This window comes from Dipodomys merriami, unplaced genomic scaffold (genome assembly GCF_024711535.1).
Source record: "Dipodomys merriami isolate MVZ:Mamm:240054 unplaced genomic scaffold, mDipMer1.0.p SCAF_98, whole genome shotgun sequence".
NCBI classification, from domain to species: domain Eukaryota; kingdom Metazoa; phylum Chordata; class Mammalia; order Rodentia; family Heteromyidae; genus Dipodomys; species Dipodomys merriami.
Genome location: NW_027206601.1, coordinates 1,813,540 through 1,837,818, shown reverse-complemented (window position 1 = coordinate 1,837,818; position 24,279 = coordinate 1,813,540).

Here is a 24,279-nt window from a genome sequence, read left to right as displayed (position 1 = left end):
CTATATAAGCATGCCCGATCTGGATCTGGAAAGAGAGGGAGTTTCAGGGAGGATGGATGGATGGATGGAAAGGTGGACAGCAACTAGTCTCTCTGTCACATTGGAGGGGCAGGAGAGGTAGGGTATTATGGAAGGTACTTATATTGGAGTGAGTGGTCAGACCATCCATGGTCGAAGATTTGAGGTTTCTAAAGTAGAAGTGTGTGTGTGTGTACAAGGTGCTTAAGCAGCATAACTCTGCTGCTGTAATGCAAGGTGAAGAAATCTCTTTGTGTCCCTGCTTTTCCCTGGCTTGGGTTAATAAAGATTGAACACAGGGCCTTAAGCTTGCTAGACAGGTGCTTTATCACTTCATTTGTGCCTTCAGCCCTTTTTTGTCTTAGTTATTATTTTTTTTTTTTGGGTCCAGTCATGGGTCCTGAACTCTGGGCCTGGGCGCTGTCCCTCAGCTCTTCAGCTCAAGGCTGGCGCTCTTCCACTTGAGCCACAGCGCCACTTCCGGCTTTGTTTTTCTTTTTGCTTATGTGGTGCTGAGGAATCGAACCCAGGGCCTCAGGCATGCAAGGCAAGCGCTCTACCACTGAGCTACCTTCCCAGCCCTGTCTTAGTTATTTTTGAGGGATGTTCACCATTTATGCCCAGGTATGGGCTAGCTCCTCCTCCTCCTGCTTTCCTGTGTCACTGCCCAGCCATGGTGCGGCTCCCCTCCCCGCCCCCCGCCCCGTACCGTAGGTGGCATAACAGGTGTGTGCCATCTGGCCAGCCATTGGTTTAGCAGAAGTCTGTGAATTTTTTTCCCCTGGATGGTGTTGAACTGTGATTCTCTTGATCTCAGCCTCTTAAGTAGCCAGGATTACAGGGCTGCACCACAGTGCCTGGCTTAGACCCTGGTTTTGTGAACACACCCAGATTTAGAATCACTGATTCTAAATCACATACTGATTCTGTTTTTAATAACTTTTCTTTTGTGGAACCTCCATATTATTTCCTACAGTATATTCTCACTACCAGTGTACAAGAGTTACAATGTCTCTCCACTCTGGCTTTCTGTTCTGGGAGGCAGTGTGGATCCTAATGGCGCACAGGCTGTCTGATTTGCATTTGCTTAATGGACAATAACGTGAAACAGCTTTTCATTTGCTTCCTGGCAGGAAAATGATATTGTTTTTGAAGGAACTTTTTGGGAAGACTTTTTGGAGAGGTGACATTTCAACTGACATTATGAAGGAGGCAAGAGGGCGGGGGAGTAGCTCAAATGGTAGAGTGCTTGCTTAGGAGGTGTGGTAATCTGGGTTGAATCCCCAGTACTGAAAAAGTTCTTTTCTTGTAGACAAAAGGCAAAGTACCAATATCTGGACAGAGGATATGGCTGTACAGCCTGGAGACTCTTATTTATTTTTTTGCCAGACCTGGGGCTTGAACTTAGGGCCTGGGCATTGTCCAGAAGGTTCTTTTGCTCAAGTCTAGTGCTCTACCACTTGAGCCACAGCACCACTTCTGACCTCTTCTGTTTATGTGGTATGGAGGAATCGAATCCAGGCTTTCACATATGCTAGGCAAGCGCTCTACTACTAAGCCACATCCCCAGCCCTCCTGGAGACTTTAGAAGGAAACAGGAAGAGCTTTAGGTAAGTTGACACAGATGGATCTAATTCTCCAAGAAGCACTAACTGCTCTAGCTCACCCAATATGAAGCAGATAAATTGAGTAACCCCATAACTATCAAGAAAATTGAACTTATAATTAAAAATAAAACCTTCTTAATGGGAATCTCTAAGTCCAGGTGGTTTCGCTGGAGAGTTTTAACAAGTATTTAAAGAATTAACACCAATTTTAGTTTCTTCCAGAAATTAGAGGTGCAGGACCCTCATGCTCAACCCTGACAAACACAACATGAAAAATAAATATGAAAGATCAGTGTCTTTTGTTAATTAATCAAAATTTCTGCCTGTACTAGGGTTTGAACTCCTGAGTCTCATCCTTTCCCCCACTTTACTTGCTCACAGCTGGAGCTCTACCACTTGAGCCACAGCACTAGCCTAGCTTTTTGATGATTAATTGGTGATGGACTTGTGTGAACTGCTTGGATTGAACTGCACTCTCAGAATCTCAGCCTTTTGAGTAACTAGGATTACAGTTATGAGCTCTTTCATCATTTTAGACACAAACATTCTTAATGAAATATTAGCAAGCAGGATTTTTCAGTGTATTAACAAAAACACACTATGAGCGAGCAAGGATACTTTAGGGATTTAACGTTGATTTAATATTTGAAAATGAATCCATATAATCCACTGTATTAGCAGGCTAAAAAAGAAAAAAAATCAGATGCTATCAATTGAGGCATAAAATGTATTTGACAAAATTTACTATCTCTTACTAATAACAGCTCTTGGGAAACTAAGAAAGGTGAAGAACTTTCTCAACTTGATAAATAGTTTCTACTCTAAACAAAGCAAAACCAAGAGACACAGATGATCAATGTCACACTGAAGGGTAAAGGACTTGAGTGTCTTTGCTATGTTCTGGGGCAAGACAGACTTGGAATTTCTAGTCTCTTGAATCGATGAAGGAAAGGAGAGTAAAGGATTGTAGGTGAGAAAGAAAGACAAAATTGTCACTGTTTGTTTCTCTTCTGAGAAGCTTAAGGAATCTACAAAAATATCTCTCAGAATGAGTCCAGCAAGTTCATAGGACAATAGTTGATGTATAAAAGTCAACCACATATTTATATATTGTCAGCGAATGCATGCATGCTGAAATTAAAAATACAATACTATTTTTACTCACCCCCAAAAGGAGAGAGTAATTCTGACATGTAAGTTCAATAGAACATGATTGGTCTTTTAAGTTGAAAACTATGAATCACTGATCAAAGATATCAGAAAAAATAAAAACAAATGGCTTTCCATCTTATATACATGCCATGTCCATGGGCTGGAAGAACACAGGTTGACAGTTCTCCTAATTGATTTATAGGTTTAGCATAATTGTGATCAAAGTTACTGCAAGATTTGATGGACTAGATGAAATTACTATAGTTTATACCAAAAAGCAACTAGAATAGCTAACACATTTAAAAAATGTATATTGTGGGAAGAGTCACGTAATGATTTAGAGATTTATAACATAGCTACAGTGTTCAAGCTAGAGTAGCACTGGTAGAAGGGCAAATCTTTGGCACAGAAGAAAAAAACTAGAATCAACCCACTTAAATATGCCCATATACTATATGCATTAAAAAATTAAAATTTTTTTGCAGCAATTATATTTTAATAGCAATTTTTATTGTGATTAAGTGATTACATAAATTTCACAGTATTGTAAGATAGTGATACTTAAACTCACAAACACATTCTAACCTTCATGGGGCAAATTGTCTTTATCATGGTCTATTAAGTTTGAGAATTCTATGAGCATTAACAATATAGTTATTTCTTCTACATTGGGTTATACATTTCTTTCCTTTTGCTTAGTGTCAGCTGTTCCCTCTTTCCCAATGAAACTGATCTGAAGCCGAGAGGTAGCAGAGTGGCCTGTTTGTTTTTCTGAGTGATCTCAGGAGCCACTAAGAAGGGACACACAATAACTTTCTCTCTCTCTCTATCTCTATCTCTGTCTCTCTCTCTGTCTCTGTCTGTCTGTCTGTCTGTCTGTCTCTCTCTCTCTCTCTCTGCTGGTCCTGCGGCTTGAACTCAGGGCCTGGACCCTGTTCTGAGCTTTTCTGTTCAAGGCTAACATTCTACCAGTTGAGTCAGTTGAGTCACAAATCTACTTCTGGCTTTTTTGGTGCTTAATTGGACACATGGACTTTTCTGCCCAGGCTGGCTTTGAGCCACGATCCTCAGAATTTAGGCTCCTGAGTAGCTAGGATTACAGGTGTGAGCCAATGGTCCGCTGTAAATTGAAATGTTTGTTTCTAAATCCAGCCCAGAGATTCCTCTTTCAAGATGTGACATGTCCAGGTGATCTGTCACCTCTATCTTTCCAGCACCTTGCTCTCTTCCCCAGGGCTCAGGCCTTTGTGTGCTTCCAGATCCTACCCTGCACTGTGCCCTGTCACAGCCTTCACATTCTGCCCACAGGGTCTTTCTACCATTTCTCTCCACCGGCTCCCATTCCCACGCAGGTCCTCCCATGCTGGTGCCTGCTCTGACCTTTCTGCTTGGCCTGGTGTCCTGGATAGTTCTTCATCAGTAATGCCATTCTGTCAGTGCTTCCTGCACAGCCCCCAGGGTCGGCTCCATTTCTTCTCCAAAGTCCTTCCTGCCTTCCAGCTGGCAGTGCCCTCTCTGTTCTCTTGTAGCCAGGCCACTGGCCACCACTGGAGGGGACATCACTTCTGGTCTTTGTGTGTTGTTGATGGAAATGATTTGACTTTTCTGGCCTGACATTTGTTCAGAAATCAGGACCAATCTTTAATTTTTTTTTGTGCCCATCCTGGGGCTTGAACTCAGGGCCTGGGCACTGGCCTGAAATCTTTTTTTAACTCTATTACTTGAGCTGCAGCTCCACTTCTGGCTCTTTTGGTGCTTAATTGGACATAAAAGTCTCACAAATAGGGGAACAACAGAATGGTGAGACAAAGGACAAGGAGGGATCCAATGGAACAGCGACATGTACAAGACAATATGTTGGATATGATCTGTACAAATTGTGGGAGGGGAGGGAAAGTAGGAGAAAAATGAGGGAAGGGGTAAAAAGTTTGGCAAGGGCTGGGAAGGTGGCTCAGTGGTAGAGCGCTTGCCTTGCATGCATGAGGCCCTGGGTTCGATTCCTCAGCACCACATATGCAAAAAGAAAAAAGCCAAAAGTGGCGCTGTGGCTCAAATGGTAGAGCACTAGCCTTGAGCTGAAGAGCTGAGGGACAGTGCACAGGCCCAGAGTTCAGGCCCCATGACTGGACCAAAAAAAAAAAGTTTGGCAAGAAATGTACTTATTACTTTACTTATGTAACTGTAACCCCTCTGTACATCACCTTGACAATTAAAAAAAAAAGAATAAAAAGTCTCATAGACTTTCCTGCTTTGAACTGTGATCCTCAGATCTCAGCCTCCTGAGTAGCTGGGATTACAAGGTGTGAAGTCCAAATACCTGTCAATCTTTACACATTAATTAACAAATAAAATTTGTATATAATTATCAGGTAGCACATGGTTTGAAATAGGCCTTCGTGTGGTACAGCTCACAAGTCGAACACATGCTTTGTTGCAAACATTGATTTTTTTTTTTTTTTTGGTGGTTGGAAACTTGAACTAGTCTTACAGTTTTTAAGAACACAATGTATTGTTATTCATCACAGTCTCCATATTGGACAATTAGTCCCTTGAGCTTGATCCTGTCTTACTTAAATCTTCTGTCCAGTGGTGTATGTCCTGCCAACGCCTTGCCTCGTCACTCTAGCAACAGTGACCACTCCCTGACTCTCCACTTCAGTGAGCTCAAATGTTAAGCTTCTCCATGTAAATGAGACCAGGTGTGAAACAATATTGACTGAAGTTTTCACAACTCAAAACTCAAAGGGAAAAGTAGGTAATTGTGTGTGTGTGGGTATGTGTGTGTGTACTCGCGCACCAGTCCTGGGGTTTTAACTCAGGGCGTTGGGTGCTGTCTCCAAGCTTTTTTGTTCTAAGCTTGTGCTCTACCACTTGAATCACAGTGCCAATTCTGGCTTAAAAAAATTTTTTTTTGTGTGGTATATATACACAATGGAATTCTATGCCTCCATCAGAAAGAATGACATTGCCTCATTTGTTAGGAAATGGAAAAACTTGGAAAAAATTATATTAAGTGAAGTAAGCCAGGCCCAAAGAAACATAGGTCCCATGGTTTCCCTTATTTGCAATATCTAGTATATGTATGAGTCAAGCGGAAAAGGTCAGATAATGTGATGTTAGGAAAATGAATCCTTAGATATGTATTTTAATGTTTTTTTCCTTTCATGCATTTGTTTCTAACACATTTATAAGATTATCTCTTTGTAGCTTTGTATGTCCCTCCCCCACAGTATAACCCCTGCTTTCACTATATTTGATGTTAATATAACTTTTAGAGGAGATGGGGAAAAATAAGTCGTTTAAGGATACAGGAGGACCTGTTGCACAATGAGAAGTACAAGTTGTACAAGTTGTCATGTGGAAAATGAGCTTTACAATGTTGTGTGGGGGGGGAGGGGGGGAAATTGGGGAGGATTGGGTGGGGGGGTGGGGGGGGAGGCTGGGAAGGGATGTGAAGGGTAAACAAAGGAGGAGGCTGCAATGCTTGCTAAGAAATGTATGCATTAACCTGCCCATGTAATTATAACCCCTCTGTACAGTGTGTTCACAAAAAAAATTAAAAAAATTTGGTGTTTGATTTATTTCTTCTTTTTTTCCCAAGTTTTTTTAATTGTGATTAAGTGATTACATAATTTCCCAAATTTCACAGTATTGTGGGATAGTGATGCTTAGTTAAAGTCACAAACATATTCTAACTTTCATGGGGCAAATTGTCTATCATGGTCTATAACATTTATGAGTTCTATGAGCTTTGACAATACAGTTATTTCTTCCACATTGGGTGATATGTACATTTCTTTCCTTTTGCTTAGTGTCAGCTGTTCCCTCTTTTCTGCTCATTCCCTCCCTCCCATCGCTGCCATTGAGTTGCTTAGTTCATTTTGATCAATGTCCAGTGCAGCTGATGGCCTCCTCTGTTGTGTTTTCCCCTGTTTCCCTCTGTTTCTGTGTCCTCCTCCTATTTTACCTCCGATGTGCACATATATACCATATATGTGGTCAGCAGCATGGGGTCATTTAGTAGTGATTCGACCAGATGTGTAGAAGTCCTTTGTTTCTGGAGTCTTGTTAATTTTGTTCTTAAGTCTTGTTAATTTTGTCGTATCACCTTACATTTTGGATTTAACATCCACTTATCAGGGAAACCATGTGCCGTTTGTCTCTTTGCTCTTGGCTTACCTCGTTCAACATGGTTCCTTCTAGCTCCATCTATTTCCTTGCAAATGCCATTATTTTGTCATTTCTAATGGCTGCATAATATTCATTGTGTATAGATACCACAAATTTTTGGATCCATTCATCTGTGGTGGGACAGCTGGGTTGTTTCCATATCTTGGCTATTGTGAACAGTGCTGCAATAAACATGGCGGTGCACGTGTCCTTGTATATTGGTTCCTGTTGTTCAGGGTAGATGCCTAGAAGTGGTATGACTGGGTCATAAGGGAGGTCAATATTTAGCTTTCTGAGGACCCTCCAGACTGTTTTCCAAAGTGGTTGTATAAGTGTACATTCCCACCAGCAGTGTAATAGGATTCCTCTTTCTCCAGCATTTGTCATTGGCTGACTTTATGATGTGGGCCGTTCTGACTGGGGTAAGGTGGTATCTCATTATTTGCATTTCCTTCACAACCAGGGATGGTGAATATTTCCTCATGTGTTTCTTTGCCATTTTTAATCTCTTCTTCTGAGAAGTCTCTCTTTAGTTCCCTTGCCCATTTAGTAATTGGTTTGTTAGGTTTGGGAGGGATTAGTTTCTTGAGTTCCCTATATATACTTGTCTGATATATTGCTGGTAAATATTTTTTCCCAATTAGTTGGTTGCCTTTCTAGCTTGGTTGCTATGTCTTTAGCTGTGCAGAAACTTTTTATTTTAAGGTAGTCCTATTTGTCCAGTCTCACTCCAATTTGTTGTGACCCTGGGACTCTGTTCAGGAAGTTCCTTCCTGTGCCTATAAGTTCAAGTGTCTCTTACTCTGTCTTGCAGTAGTTTCAGAGATTCAAGTTTGATGTTAAGGTCTTTAATCCATTTTGAGTTGATGCTAGTGCATGGTGATAGGCTGGGGTCCACTTTTAGTTTTCTGCATGTGGCCGCCCAGTTTTCCCAGCACCAGTAGTTGAAGGGGCTGTGTTTCTTCCACTGTATGTCTTTGGCTCCTTTGTCAAATATCAGCTGACTGTAAGGGTGTGGTTTTATTTCTGGATCTTTCATTCTATTCCATCGGTCTTTGGGTCTGTTTTTGTGCCAATACCATGCTGTCTCTGTTATTGACACTATAGTAGAGTTTGAAGTCCAGCATCGAGATCCCTCTCATGTTGTCTTTTTTGCCTAGCAATTCTGGCTTTTTTGATGATTAACTGGAAATAGGAGTCTCACAGAATTTCCTGCCAGGGTTGGCTTCAAACTCAGATCTTCAGATCTCAGCCTCTTGAATAGTTAGAATCACAGGCGTGAGCCACGGATGCCTGGCTGTGCTGGTTGTTTTGACATAAGATCATGCTTCCTTCCAGGGCATGTGGGCCTGGCCCATGACCTTTCTTTCTTTCTTTTTAACTGTATTTTTTGGTCTTTTCTTTTTTGGTACTGGGGATTGAACCCAAGACGTTGCACTTGCTAGGCAAGTGCTTTGCCACTGAACTACGTCCCAGCCCTGGACCATGATTCTTCTATTCTAGGGTTTTAGTCACAATTAATGACAGGGCATGCCATCATGCTCAGCTAGGGTTTTGAGAAGGGTTCTCATGAACTTTTCTGCCTAGATTGGCCTCAATTTATAATCCTCCCACTTTCAGCCTTGCTTTTATTTGCCCCCAACTGAAATCACAATCTTACATAGTTGTAATGTTACCAGAAAATTGTTATTAATTTCAGTTAGATTATTATTTGTTTTAGGCTTTACAGGGTCATTTTTCTTCCAAATTCTGAATCAAATCAAGTAGATCATACTATGTAAAAGAAATGTTCAAGGTTGCTTCTAGTCCAGTAAAAGTGTTGTCTCCATTCTGAGGATGAGACTTTCAATGGGAGGTGTGTGTGTGTGTGTGTGTGTGTGTGTGTGTGTGTGTGTGTGTGTGTGTGTGTGTGTGTATGTGTGGTGTACTATGCTCATGGCAATGAGCTAGGGTGAGAGAAGGGAAGAAGAAAATATTCTTGAGTTAAATCACTACACTGTCTGCTGTTCATATTGACATTCAGATGTGCCTTCTTCTCAAATGGATGCTTTTTAGTTGTTCTGCATCTCTGTTCATTTCTAGGATTCTAAAATGTCTGGGTTTCCTATGTTGCCGTTAATTGATTGGTTCTGTGGAAGAGTAAATTCCCAAGATCCACTATTGCAAAAGTCATTTCTTCTCAAGTCCTCATTTTTAAGCTATATTAGACTCTTTTAGGAAGAAGATAAAGCACAAAACACAAAAGGCTTGTGAACATCATACACATAGAGGTGTGAAGTCAGTAATGGAAGATGTGAATTCCCATCGGACAAAGAGCAAAGCTTCCCAAGTTGTGTCTTCAGTCTACACTGTTCTATTCTAGTTTTCTTCCTAGTATACAAGATAAATGCTACTTACTGACAAACAGGAGGCTTGTCCGTCATCCTGACTCAGAGGGACCCCTTACAATATCACACAGAGACTACTATTGTCAAATAGTCTCAGCGAGACAGGAACAACTCTTATAAACAAGAAACCTGCCCACCTAGAGACCTGCAAATGCAAACTGCTGGTAAACCTCATGATTAAAGCAACAGGATGGACAATCTTCGCACCCCTGGGGCGAGGAGGCCACTCTTCCTACCATGCCTGATGAACACCTCAGGGGAACAAACTCTCCATTTCCTTTTAGAGAACACTAAAATAGAAATGTATGTATGGAGACAACTGATAAACAAGGCTCTTGCTGCTCATGCAAGGCAGTTATTATGATCAGAGATCCTGAAATTTTCCACAGTGATGGCTTCATGCTGTTTGCTTTGGGAAGTGATGGAGAGTGAAGTCCAAGTCAAAGATTTTGCCTGTTTCTGGGGCCAATGTCTATCAGCCACTGATTGACCCTCTGTTCCCATTTAGAGTAAAGATTAGTAGGCTTATTGTACTGCTCAAAAAAAACTATTAGGTAGCATCAAACACAGAAGAGGAAATGAAAGCTAAAATGTGTCTAGTCAACAGGAAAAGAGTGTCAGATTTAATGTTCATCAAATACAATCTTAAGCCAGGTGCTGATAGGTTACACCTGTAATCCTACTACTCAGGAGGTTGAGATCTGAGGATCCAGGTTGGAAGCCAGTCCAGAAAGGAAAGTCTGTACAAGTCTGTACAACTCCTATCTCCAATGAGCCAACAAAAAAGCCAGAAGTGGAACTGTGGTTCAAGTGGTAGAGCACTACCCTTGAGCAACAAAAGCTTGGGAGTAGCACCCAGGCTCTGAGTTCAAGTCCTGGGACCAACACCAAAAACAAACAAACAAACAACCCCCAAAATCCAAAGCCAAACCAAAAGCCAACACCATCTTAACTGCATTACTTCATTAACTTTGAGACCCAGAGTTTGATTCCGAATTTGACTCTGGAAGAAAAATGACTCTATAAAATCAAAAACAAAAAAAATCCAACTTTTGATAAGATATATACTCATTACCTTGCTCATGTAACTGTAACCCCTCTGTACAGTATTTTCACAATAAAAAACTTATTAAAAATAATAATCCAACTGAAATTAATAGCCATTTTCTGGTAATATTATAACCATGTAAGACTATGATTTCAGTTAGGGCAAATAAAAAGCCTGGTTAAAAGTTTAAAAGAAGATTGAATGCTAAATGATTGCAAGGAGCTATACAAAGTGGAGACAGATTCCCAGGCAGGGCTAGATACTTGCCTAAGAAACACTTACTTTGGAATTAGAAGACTTTATCTACTTGATTTTTAGGCCTTGTCACAATAGCCATGTTGCTTGTAAACTACCTAAAGCTGTGTGTGGGCCAGTCCTGGGGCTTGAACTTGGGGCCTGGGTACTGTCCTGAGCTTCTTTTTGCTCAAGGCTAGTGCTCTACCACGTGACCAGCACCTCTCCTGGCTTTATCTGAGTAGTTTATTAGAGATAAGAGTCTCATAGACTTTTCTGCTTGGGCTGGCTTTGAACCACAATCCTCAGATCTCAGCCTTCTGAGTAGCTAGGATTACAGCGTGCTACCAGTGCCGGCTTCAAGACATACCTTTATAAACAAATATGCTGCAAAGGGTATGTACTTCGGTCAAGGCATTGAAGCATGTCTGGACTGATGATTGGCAGACCAGTAAATGACACTGATTCATGGTGACTTTTAGGAAACTAAGCTTAGAAATAGAAGTAAGAACTTAAGCTCTAGCAAAGAACTCAATGGCCCCATGTTCTAGGGAATATGGACTCTTTGGACTCTTTCGGAAAGTCACAGCAGCAGTATCAGTAACAAAGGAAAAGAAGATGATCTGGACAGAGTTGTTACAATATTCTCTCTGTCTCTGTCTCTGTCTCTCTCTCTTCCCCCTCCTCCTTTCTGTCTGCCAGTCCTAGGGCTTGAACTCTGGGCCTAGGCACTGTTCTTGAGCCTCTTTTACTCAAGGTTAGCACTTTACCACTTGAGCCACAGTGCTACTTCTGGCCTTTTCTGAGTATGTGGTTCTGAGGAATTGAATTCAGGGCTTCATGTATGCTAGGCAAGCACTTCACCACTAAGCCACATTCCCAGCCCCTACAATGTATTCTCTTAAATGTTCAGTTTTCAACAAAAAGAACAAGACACAAAGACATAGACTCCTCTCTCTTCAAAGGTAACCTTTAACAGTAAAGCCCCAAGAAACTAATAAGATGTATTTAATGAAAATGTCCTGAGAGGCCACATGTTAAACTTTGTACACTGCTTTAAAGCAGACTTTACACTTTAAAAAAATCAAAGGAAACTATATTTAGAGAGTTAAAGGAAAGAATGGCAATTGTGTCTCATTAAATAATGACTAACAATAGAAAAGAATGACAAAAACCCAACCAAGTAAAAATTTTACCAAGTAAAATTCTGGAGTCATAAAGTAGAGCAAATCAGAATTTTGCTATGGTTTCCTAAACATGAATGTACAGTGGCAAGAGCAAGAATTATATCCATCAATAGACATTATTTTGTCTAAGAAACAGAAAAAACAGTGAAGGAAAATGAGCAATCTTAACTACCTATCTGACATTTCAAGTGCACTCAACATGAAAGAATGGGACTTCCAGAGGAAAGGAAAAAGAAGAGAGGAAGAAAAAATATTTAAAGGAATAATGGCTCAAAACTAAGTAGATAGCAGGATTGATGGTGGCTCACACTTTTAATCCTAGCTACTCAGGAGGCTTAGCCAGTGTGGGCAGGAAAATCCAATGAGACTCTTATCTCCAATTAACCATCAAAATTCTGGAAGTGGAGCTGTGGCTGAAGTGGTAAAGCACCAGCCTTGAGTGAAAAAAACTAAAGAATAGTGTCCATGCCCTGAGTTTAAGCCTCAGTACTGGCACAAAAAAGAAATGTTATTGATTCATCGAAAAATGTCCATACAGAATGAGTTCAAAGGGATTCACATCTAGACATACAAGTTATACTGAAGAAAGTCAAAGAGAAAATATTAAAAGCAGAAGGGGACAATGAAATACTGTAAAAAGAACCCCAAATCAACAGTCTAGTGGTTTACCTTAAGAATTTTGAAAAGGACGAGCAAACTAAATACTAAAGGTTAAGAGCTAAAATCATAACATAGAAATAGACAAACAGGGGGGGGGAGGGAGGAGGCTGGGAAGGGATGTGAAGGGTAAACAAAGGAGGAGGCTGCAATGCTTGGTAAGAAATGTACGCATTATCCTGCCCATGTAATTGTAACTCCTCTGTACAGTATGTTCACAAATAAAATAAAATTAAATTAAAAAAAAGAAATAGACAAACAATGGAACAAAGTCAATGAAACCAAAGGTTGATTCTCTGAAAAGATCAACAAAATTATCAAACTGTTGTATCAGCTAAAAAAAGGAGGGGAAAGACACAAAATCAGAACTGAAAAGGTGACATTACCAATCATCTTCCAGAAATTAGATGATTTTGCCAACAGGCTCAAAAGCTTCAATGAAATGGTTACATTCCTAGAAAGAGATATACCACCAAACTGACTCAAGAAGTAAAAATTCTGAGTGTACCTATGACAGCTAAAGAGATTAAATTAGCAATATATACATTTCTTAAAAGAAAAAAGCCCATACCCAGGTAGTTTCTCTGATACATTCTAGCTAACACTTAAAGAAGAATGAGCAAACTGCCCTAGAGAATATAAAGTGTAACACCTCTCAATTCATTATATGAGGCCCAGACTTTTAAAAAAGTCAAAAATACCATAATAAGACAACTCCATGTTTCCTGTGAAAACCAATGTAAAAATTCTTGACAAAATATTAGCAAACCAATTCCAGTACTATCTAAAAATAATTATGTACCACTTGGGATTTATCTTAGGACTACAAAGCTGATTTGACATCCTCAGATCAATTAATATTAACAAAGGACAAAAGTCACATGATCATCTCAGAAAACCTATTTGAAAGAGTCCCAAAGCTGAGTGCTGGTGGCTCATGTCTAAAATCTTACTCAGGAGGCTGAGATCTGAGGATTGAGGTTCAAAACCAGCCTGGGGACTGGGAAAGTGGTTTGCTTAGTGGTAGAATGCTTGCCTAGCATGCATGAAGCCCTGGGTTCAATTTCTTAGTACCACATAAGAAGAAAAGGCCAAAAGTGGTGTTGTGGCCAAAATGGTAGAGCACTAGCCTTGAGCAAAAGAAGCTCAGGGACAGTGCCCAGGCCCTGAGTTCAAGCTCCAAGACTGGCAAAAAGCAAACAAAAAACCCAAAACCCAACAAAAAACAAAAACCAGCCTGGGCAGAAAAGTCTCCATGAAACTCTGATTTCCAATTGACCACCAGAAAACTGGAAGTGGTGCTGTGGCTCAAAGTGGTAGAGTGGCCTTGAGCAAAAGAGCTCAGGGACAGCGCCTACGCCCTGAATTCAAGATCCATGACTGACAGAAGAAAAAAAAGAGTACCATACGTCTTGATTTTTAAAACAAACTTTTCAAAAGCTGTAGAAAAAAGGGAACTTCTTAAATCTATCAATTTCTTTCTTAAACAAACATATAAAAATCATACTAAATTGTAAAAAAGACTAGCATGTCACATGAAATCCAGAGCTATGCTTTTTTGGGGCAGGGGGAGTCCTGGGGTTGAACTCAAGGTCTGGTACTTGCTAGGCATGGAGCCACATCCCTAGTTCTTTTTACCATAGTTATTTTTAGAATAGCGTGTCACAGGTTTGTCCTAGTCAATCTGGACTGTGATCCTCTTCTTTATATTTTCAACATAGCTAGTATGACAGGTGTGTGCTATAACATCCAACTTATTAGTTGAGGCAAAATCTTTCGCTTGGACTGGCCTTGAATTGCCAATCTCTTTGTCTCTACCTCCTACTACAGCTAGGGTTTCAGGTAAGAACCTCTGGGCCCTGTATGGAACCAGGCAAATATGCCTTTTCTTGTTGTTTCCTATTTAAAAAGAGCTGTTGGCGTTAGGTATGAAACAGATTGATGAAAGCCATTCAGGTCAGAAAGCAAAAAGTCAAGCTGGCATCACTTCAGAATATGTGATCTACACTTAGAAAACCCTAGAGAAGACACACACACACACACACACACACACACACACACACACACACACACACACATACACACACAGAACTAATGAGCAAGTAGGACAGGGTGATAAAATCAAGTCACAAAAATCAATTGAATTCCTATACACAGAGAATGATCTAAAAATCAAATTAAGAATATAATACCTCCAGCTGAGCACCAGTAACTCATACCTATAATCCTAGCTACTCAGGTGGCTGAATCCTGGGGGACTGCAGTTTGAAGGCAACCCAGGCAGACAGTCTGTGAGATGCCATCTATCATTAGCCAGAAAAAAGTCAGAAGTAAAAAAGTGGCTCAAGTGGTAGAGCACCAGCTGAGCGAGTGAGAACAAGGCTCTGAGTTTAAACTCCACACTGGAGGGAGAGGGTGGGAGAATGAAACTTACCGACATCCAGAAATTGTCCACTGAAATGCACAAAACAGTACAGAAAATGCCAGACAGGTGATCTCAGATCCTAAGACCTCCTCTAAGGTATTTAAGACTTAAATGTGAGTGTTAACAAATGGAACTTGCAGAAGAAAACTTTGGAGGATCTTGGGCTAGACATAGATATTTTAGCATACTGTCTTAGAATTCACAATCTTGGGCTGGGAAGGTGGCTCAGTGGTAGAGCGCTTGCCTTGCATGCCTGAGGCCCTGGGTTCAACTCCTCAGCACCACATAAGCAAAAAGAAAAAAGCCGGAAGTGGCGCTGTGGCTCAAGTGGTAGAGCGCTAGCCTTGAGCTGAAGAGCTGAGGGACAGCGCTCAGGCCGAGTTCAGGCCCCACGACCAGAACCCCCCCCCCCCAAAAAAAAAAGAATTCACAATCTTTAAGTGGAAAGAAACAAACTTCATGAAAAAATAGAAAAAAAAAAAAAACCCAACCCTCAACAACTAGCAGGGTATTGGTGGCTCACGCCTATAATCCTAGCTACCAAGGAGGCTGAGATCTGAGGATCACAGTTCAAAGCCAGCCCAGGCAGAAAAGTCTGTGACACTCTTTTTTTTTTTTTTTTTGGGTCCGGTCGTGGGGCCTGAACTCTGGGCCTGGGCACTATGCCTCAGCTCTTCAGCTCAAGGCTAGCGCTCTACCACTTGAGCCACAGCGCCACTTCCGGCTTTTTTCTTTTTGCTTATGTGGTGCTGAGGAGTTGAACCCAGGGCCTCAGGCATGTGACACTCTTATCTCCAATTAACCACCACAAAACCGGTAGTGGTTCTGTGGCTCAGGTGGTAGAGTGCTAGCCTTGAGCGAAAGAGTTCAGGGATAGTGCCCAAGCCCTGAGATCATGCCCTACAACCAACAAAAACACAACAATAAAAAAACAAATAAAACCTCTTCTTTATCTCAAAAGAAATCATTAAGGAAAGGAAAAGATAAACAGATTTGGAAAAATGCATAAAAATTATTGGAAATGTAAAGGACTTAGGGGGAGGCGGGAAGGTGAGCTGCTGGCCCAGACACTGTGGAAGATGCAGGCTTGGAATTAGGGTTCTGGGCCCCTGTGTGGACGAACATTTCCTTGTTGGCCTTGGAGTCTGGGGAGGCATGATGTCCACAAGGACTGAGGTGATGTTTGGAGATACACAACCATTATTGCCCTAAATAATAGATGAGGTAATCTTATTAGACAATTCATTGCACATAAAGTGCCTCCTGGTCCTTTGTGCATATAAAATATTCAAAAATTTATTCATTATTAACCACTCATTTATGACACAGAATCTGAAAGGAAAGTTAAAAGTGTAATTATGCCCCAGTTTAACTCTCTGATCATTAGAAGAAGAAAAAATTTCAGTTTCCAACTCTGAGCCAATAGAACATTTACTGTAGCTTCCATTGGAAGTATGACGGGGAAATTGGCCATCTTCCAGGGTGAGTGGATAATATAATCACCACAGAAAATTATTTCATAGTTTATTCATTCACCCAGTGAAGAGGAATGTCCAGGCTGCAGGAGGCAGCTCCTTGCCACATCCTTAATGATGGAGAGGGTCCTGGAGAGTTTTCTTGTCATGGGCCAAGGGCTCTAATCATGAGCTAATGTCTCCCAAAGGACCTCTTCCCCAATACCATCACTTTGGGGGGGATGGGACTCCACAGGAATTTTGAGGGGAGGGTGGCTGGAGGCAGAAGGCATCAGTGTTTACCAAGTTGCTTCTGCATCTGTGTGAGGCAGAGCCAGCACGGCTGGATGTTTTGCTCCCTTGTCGTGTGTCTGTGCAGGGATGTGGCTCTCAGAAAGCAGACAGGACATGCTCATGTGCCAGGGAGGCCCCTTATTCTTTAAAAGTTGTTTTTTAAATCTGCAAATGGCTATACAAGGCATGTCTACTTGTCTACTTCCCATCATTCCTTCCATCTTTCTCCCCCCCCAACTTCCCCTTTCCCAACCAGTCAAGTTTCCCACTTCCTTTTTTGCACATATGTAATTGACTATTATGACTGTATTTGACCTCAGTCCTCACATTGTGCCAGTCCTGGGGCTTGAACCCTTAGCTTTTTTGCTCAAGGCTAGAGTTCTACTACTTGAGCCACTCCTCCACTTCTTGCTTTTTGGTGGGTAATTAGAGATAACAGTCTCCCATACTTTTCTTCCCGTGTTGGCTTCAAACCTCAATCCTCAGTCTTAGCTTCCTGAGTAGCTAGGATTATAGATGTGAGCCACCAACTCCTGGCTTCTTATTCCATTTTCTAGTAGTCATCAACTCCCCTCCCACTGGGCTCCTTCCTCTCAATCTGTATTCCAGTCTCCTGATGTTCATTTCATTAAAATATCTATTAATTGTTCCAAGGGTTCACACCATGGACTTTCACCCCTGCATGTGCCATAGGTCAGCTTGAGTGTATACAGCTATACAATGCCCCTGCGTGTGTTCACCTGGGAGATTGCATTTTGAGTCTAAGACCACATGTGAGAGAAAATGGGCTATTTTTCTCCCTGACCATGGCTTCACTTAATTTTTTTTTTCTGCAAATGACATAATTTTGTTCTTCCTGATACATCCCTATGTTCTTGTCTCAGGATCTCATGGCCCAACTTGCGCACTCTTATGCTTGTCTTCTCTCTCTCTCTCTCTCTCTCTCTCTCTCTCTCTCTCTCTCTCTCTCTCTCTCTCTCTCTCTCTCTCAGTACCGGGGCTTGAACTCAGGGCCTTGTGCTCTCATTTGACTTTTTCACTTGAGCCTGGTGCTTTGCCACTTGGGAGTGATACCTCTACTTTCAGCTTTGTGTTGTTTAATTGGAGACATGAGCCTCTTGAATTTTTCTGCCAGGGCTGGCTGCACACCTCAGCCTCCTGAGTAGCTAGGATTACAGGCAGGAGCCACCAGTATCTGGCTATGAATGCTGCCTCTTCTTGTGTACTAGTTCCGCTTCGCTCCACCCCAAGACAAACTTGCAGGTAAGAAGGAATGGAGATGCGACCTGGCCCTCCAGCGGTGCCGGTTCTCCTAATTCTTTCCTTTCTGGGGCAGGGTTGGATTCGCACCCTCATCCTTTGACGGCCTGCTCCCTCACAGGAAGATGGGGATGGGAGGGCACCAGGGCGCCGGGGCGCGGGCGGCGGGGGGGTGCGGGGAGGACGAGGCCCGGGCGTCTTCATCTCGACCCCTGACCGCGGCACCCAGGCCGCGCGCACCGGTGCAGCGCACGTCCTCCCCTGCCGGAGCCCTGCTCCGCGCCCGGGCGCGCCACCCCGCGGGCACCAGCACCGAGTGTCTGAGCTTCCCGGACCCAGGATCGGGCCCAGCGCGTCCTGCGCCTGGGGGCCCGGGACCTGGCCTGGCCTCCGCTGCCCCCTGCCGGCCGCGCGCCGCGCTGCGGGGCCCGAACTCCCTGGAGGACCGGGCTGCCCCTCTGCAGGAGATCGGATTGACTCACAGACCTCCAGCTTGGTTCCAAAACCGACACCGGATGGAGGAGGGCTCAGGAGGGCCCAGCGCCATGGTCCACGTGGGGCCCTCAGCCCCCTCCACTGTAGGCAGGTCGTGGATGAAGAGGGGCAGGTCTAGGGAACGCTGCAGGCAGGGCAGGCACTGCACCTGCCCCTGCTGTTCAGTGCAGATCCCCCAACACCTTGGGTTCTCAAGGAGCCACTGGCACAGCTGCTGGGCGAGCCTGGCCAGGCCCCTGGCGTGCCGGGCCTTCCTGTCCCTGGGAACGTTCTTCTTCTTCTTCTTTTTTTTCTTTGTTTCAATTTAATTGTAGAGCTGTAAATACTTGTGAATGATTTTCTTGGGTTTTTATACTCCCTACTTAGTTTTTTTTTTTGTTACTTTTAAAAAAAAATTTAATTTAATTTTATTTGTGAACATACAGTACAGAGGAGTTACAATTACTTGGGCAGGATAATGCGTACATTTCTTACCAAGCATTGCAGCCTCCTCCTTTGTTTACCCTTCACATCCCTTCCCAGCCTCCCCCCTCCCCCCCAATCCCAATCCTTCTCCTCCCCCCCCCTCCCCGCACCGACGTTGTAAAGCTCGTTTTGGACATGACAACTTGTACTTCTCATTGTTGCAAAAGGTCCACCTGTATCCTTAAACAACTAGTTTTTCCCCATCTCCTCCACAAGTTATACTGACATCAAATATAGTGAAAGCAGGGGTTATACTGTGGGGGAGGGACATACAAAGCAACAAAGAGATAATCTTATAAATGCGTTAGAAATACATGCATGAAAGAAAAAAACATTAAAATACACATCTAAGGGTTCATTTTCCTGACATCACATTATCTGACCTTTCCTGCTTGACTCATACATATACTAGATATTACAAATAAGGGAAACCATGGGACCTATGTTTCTTTGGGCCTGGCTTTCTTCACTTAATATAATTTTTTCCAAGTTTTTCCATTTCCTAACAAATGGGGCAATGTCATTCTTTCTGATGGAGGCATAGAATTCCATTGTGTATATATACCACATTTTCTTGATCCATTCATCTACTGAGGGGCATCTGGGTTGGTTCCATATCTTAGCTATGGCAAATAATGCTGCAATAAACATAGTTGTGCTAGTAACTTTAGTGTGGTCTTGTTTGTAAACATTTGGGTAAATGCCCAAAAGTGGGATTGCTGGGTCATAGGGGAGTTCTATGTGAAGTCTTTTGAGGAACATCCATACTGCTTTCCAAAGTGGTTGAACAAGTTTACATTCCCACCAACAATGAAGTAAGGTTCCTTTCTGTCCACATCCCCTCCAGCATCTGTTGTTGTTAGAGTTCTTGATTTTTGCCGTTCTAACTGGAGTGAGGTGATGTCTCAATGTTGTTTTGATTTGCATTTCTTTTATGGCTAGGGATGTTGATAAGAACAGACCTCAGGACCAATGGAATAGAATTGAAAACCCAGAAATGAACCTACAGACCTATAGCCATCTAATCTTCGATAAGGGAGCTAAAACAATAGAATGGAAGAAAGACAGCCTCTTCAGTAAGTGGTGTTGGCAAAATTGGTTAACTACATGTAGAAAACTAAAGCTAGATCCTTATATATCACCCTGCACCAGAATCAACTCCAAATGGATCAAAGACCTTGAACTCAAAGCAGACACTTTGAAAACATTACAGGATGGAATAGGAGAAACCCTAGGTCTCCTTGGCTCAGGCCGAAACTTTCTGAATAGAGACCCGGAAACACAACAAATCAAAGAAAGGTTGGACAAATGGGATTGCATAAAGTTGCAGAGCTTCTGCAGGGCAAATGACATAGCTAGCAAGATCAATAGAAAGCCCACGGATTGGGAGAAGATCTTTACTAGCCATACACCGGACAAGGCTCTCATATCTAAAATATACTTGGAACTCAAAAAATTAAACCCCCCAACAACAAATCCTCAAAGAAACAACTGCCCAATAAATAAGTGGGCGAAAGACTTAAAGAGAAACTTCTCTGAAGAAGAAAGAAGGATGGCCAATAGACACATGAAGGGAACGTTCTTCTCCAAGCCAGATGATGCAGTGCCAAAGAGGGGCCGGCGTTGAATGCAGTCTTCTCTGCAGGTGGTGTGGCTGTCTTTTGCCAGTTTGGCGTCTGGCTCTTCCCAAGGGGCCCAGAGGCCTGGACCTCCTCAGGCCACCTCCAGGATTTCCTCTGTCTCTAGAAGTTCCTGCATCGAGCGAAGGGCATTGTCCATTATTAAAGTAAAACGCTCTGGGGAAGACGATGCACCAAATGAAACATTATTATTATTGTTGTTGTTGTTGTTTTGTGGGGGGAAGGGCCTGGGCACTGACCCTTAGCTTCTTTGGCTCCAGGCTAGCGCTCTACCACTTGAGGCACAGCGCCGCTTTTCTCAGAAGTTTCAGAGTCTCATGGACTTTGCTGCCTGGGTTGGCTTCAAACCGCCAGATAAGTGTGAGCCACCAACGCCAGGCTCCAAGTGAAACTCAAACTGAGCAAGGTGGTACACACCTGTAATCTCAGCTATTTTGGAGGTAGAGACAGGAGGTCTTTTTTTGGTGACTGAAATCCTGTTCAATTGATGAGGACACATTTTATTGCTTAGCATAGAGTTGATCTTGGAAAATGCTTCAATGTACTTGATAAAGGCTGTGTATTATGCTGCTGTTGTGCTGATACTATTCAGGTTCTCAATATCCTCACAGACTGTCTGTTGACACACTACCAGTTTAATGGAGGGCTGTTGAACTTTCTGGCTCTATTTGTAGATTTGTTTTAATCTCCTTGTTGATCAAGCTTCTCTTCATGTGTGTTGAAGTTTTGTTAGGTACATAGCATTTTGTGTCATCTTGACAGAATCTCTCTGTCTCTGTCTCTGCCTCTCTGTCTGTCTCTGTCTCTCCCTCTGGGTACTGAGGCTTTAAGGCCTGAGCGCTGTCCTTGAGCATCTTTTGCTAAGGATGGTGCTCTACCACTTGAGCCACAGTTCTACTTCGAGCTCTTTGGTGCTTAATTGGAGAAAAGCGTCACATGGACTTTCCTTCTTTGGGTTGGCTTCAAACTTTGATCTTCAGAACTCAGTCTTGGTACTTGGCTTTGTAGAGTCATTTATATCTTAACAGATACAAATCTAGCATAACCTTCTTCTTTTTCTCCAGATTTAATAAGGCACAACTGACAAACACTCAGTTTCTTTCAATTAGCATATTGTGGTATACCTTTCCCCATCTTTTTTTTAAATTTTATTTTATTTGTGAACATACTGTACAGAGGGGTTACAATTACATGGGCAAGATAATGCATACATTTCTTACCAAGCATTGCAGCCTCCTCCTTTGTTTACCCTTCACCTCCCTTCCCAGCCTCCCCCCCCAATCCTTCCCCCCCCCCCACCGACATTGTAAAGCTCCTTTTTGACATGACAATTTGTACTTCTCATTGTTGCAACAGGTCCACCTGAATCCTTAAATGACTTGTTTTTCCCCATCTCCTCCATAAGTTATACTGACATCAAATATATTGAAAGCGGGCCTTTTCCCATCTTTTACATTTAATTCCTTTGTATTTTTATATGTAAATTTCCCATTTATAGCATACATGTGGGCTTTTCTTTTTCCTTGTAAATTCTATCTGAAATCTTTATCTTTGAAATGGGTTTTGGATCATTTACATCTAATGTGATTAGTAACATGATTAGGTTTAAATCTATCATTTGTTACTTGTTTCATATAAATGTGTATTATTCATTTTACTCAATTATTAGCTATATTTTGTTGTGATATTTTATTGTTTTAAAAGATTTAAAATGCTGATATTGAGCTTAGATCCTTGTGCTCTCTCTCTCTCATTTGCCTTTTTTCACTCAAAGCTGGTACAATACCACTTGAACTACACCTTCACTTCTGACCTTTTGCTGGTTAATTGGAGATTAGAATCTCACAGATTTTTTTTTTTTTTGTCTGCCATGCTGGCTTCAAACCTCCATCTTTAGATCTTAGCCTCCTGAGTAGCTAGGATGACAGACATGAGCCACCAGCACTCAGCTTAATGGGTTGTTTTTTTAGAGGTTACAAAACATATCTTTTACTTATCGTAGTTTTGAGTGACATACTATTTTGTGGACAGTAAAAGGGATCCAGACTAGAGTATTTCTTTGTATTCTTCGTGTAACTATTTTTTTTATATTTTACTTCTACATAGATGTTCCACAACAGACTTATTTATTATTATTATTATTGCTCTAAATGTTTGATTATCTTTTACCAAAATTCAATTAATTTTTGAAGCTTTTACCATACCATTCTTGCTGCTCTCCATCCCTTTGCGTGACTATGGATTCTTACTAATATAATTTTCTTTCATTATTTTCATAGAGAAGACCTTGGAGATGAATTCTTTTTACTATGACATTGTTTTGTATAAAGATCTTTATTTTCTCCAGTATTGGGGATTGAACTCAATAAGGGTCTTATACTCACTAGGCACTGGAGTCGTACTTCTGGTCTTAATAAAAGTCTTTATTTTAACTTTATTTTTGAAATATGGTCTCTTCGGCTAAAGAATTCCAGGTTGGCACTTTGGAAAACAGTATGGAGGTTCCTCAAAAGACTCCACATAGAGCTCTCCTATGACCCAGCAATCCCACTTTTGGGCAAATGATCAAAGAAGATCATACTAAAACTACCAGCATAACTATGTTTATTGCATCATTATTTACCATAGCTAAGATATGGAACCAACCCAGATGCCCCACAGTAGATGAATGGATCAAGAAAATTTGAGAAATATATATATATCAAATATATATATATATCTCAAATATCAAATATCAAATATATATATATATATATCTCAAATTTTCTTGATCCAGTATATATCTCAAATTTTCTTGATCCATTCATCTATCTATCTATCTATCTATCTATCTATCTATCTATCTATCTATCTATCTATCTATCTACATACATACATACAATGGAATTCTTTGCCTCCATCAGAAAGAATGACATTGCCCCATTTGTTAGGAAATGGAAAGACTTGGAAAAAAATTATATTAAGTGAAGTAAGCCAGGCCCAAAGAAACATAGGTCCTGTGGTTTCCCTTATTTGTAATAACTAGTATATATTTGGAACAAGAAGAAAACGTCAAAAGCTATGTACATATGACCAGATAAGATGATGTTAAGCGAAATAAACCCAAGATAGGGACACACATGGTTTTGTCTTCCTTGCTATTGTTCCTAATGTATTTATAATGTACCATGTGATTTTTTTTGTTTCTTTGTATGTTCTATATGTTATACGATGGTATAACCCCTGTTTTAACTGTTTGATGTCGGTGCCCTGCTTGTATATACACTTCTCTAGCTTGGGGAGGGGAAGGGAAAAAGCAAAATGCTTAAGTAGGGATACAGGTTGACCCACTGTAACAATGAGATGTACAAGACACTATGTTGAAAATGAAGTTTACAATTTAGGTGGGGAGGGGAGAGAGGGAGAGGGGAGTGGGGGGGGAGTGCAGTTGTGGAGTTGGGAGGGAAGGGAGGGTAGGGGAAAAACAAAAGAGGAGGTAACAATGCTTGGTAGGAAATGTACTCATTACCTTGCTTGTGTAACTGTAACCCCTCTGCATAGTATTTTTTACAATAAAAAACATATTTAAAAAAAGAATTCCAGGGGCTGGGAAGGTGGCTCAGTGGTAGAGCGCTTTCCGTGCATGCCTGAGGCCCTGGGTTTGATTCCTCAGCACCACATAAGCAAAAAGAATAAAAGCCAGAAGTGGCACTGTGGCTCAAGTGGTAGAGTGCTAGCCTTGAGCTGAAGAGCTGAGGGACAGCGCCCACGCCCAGAGTTCAGGCCCCACAACCGACCCCCCCCCCC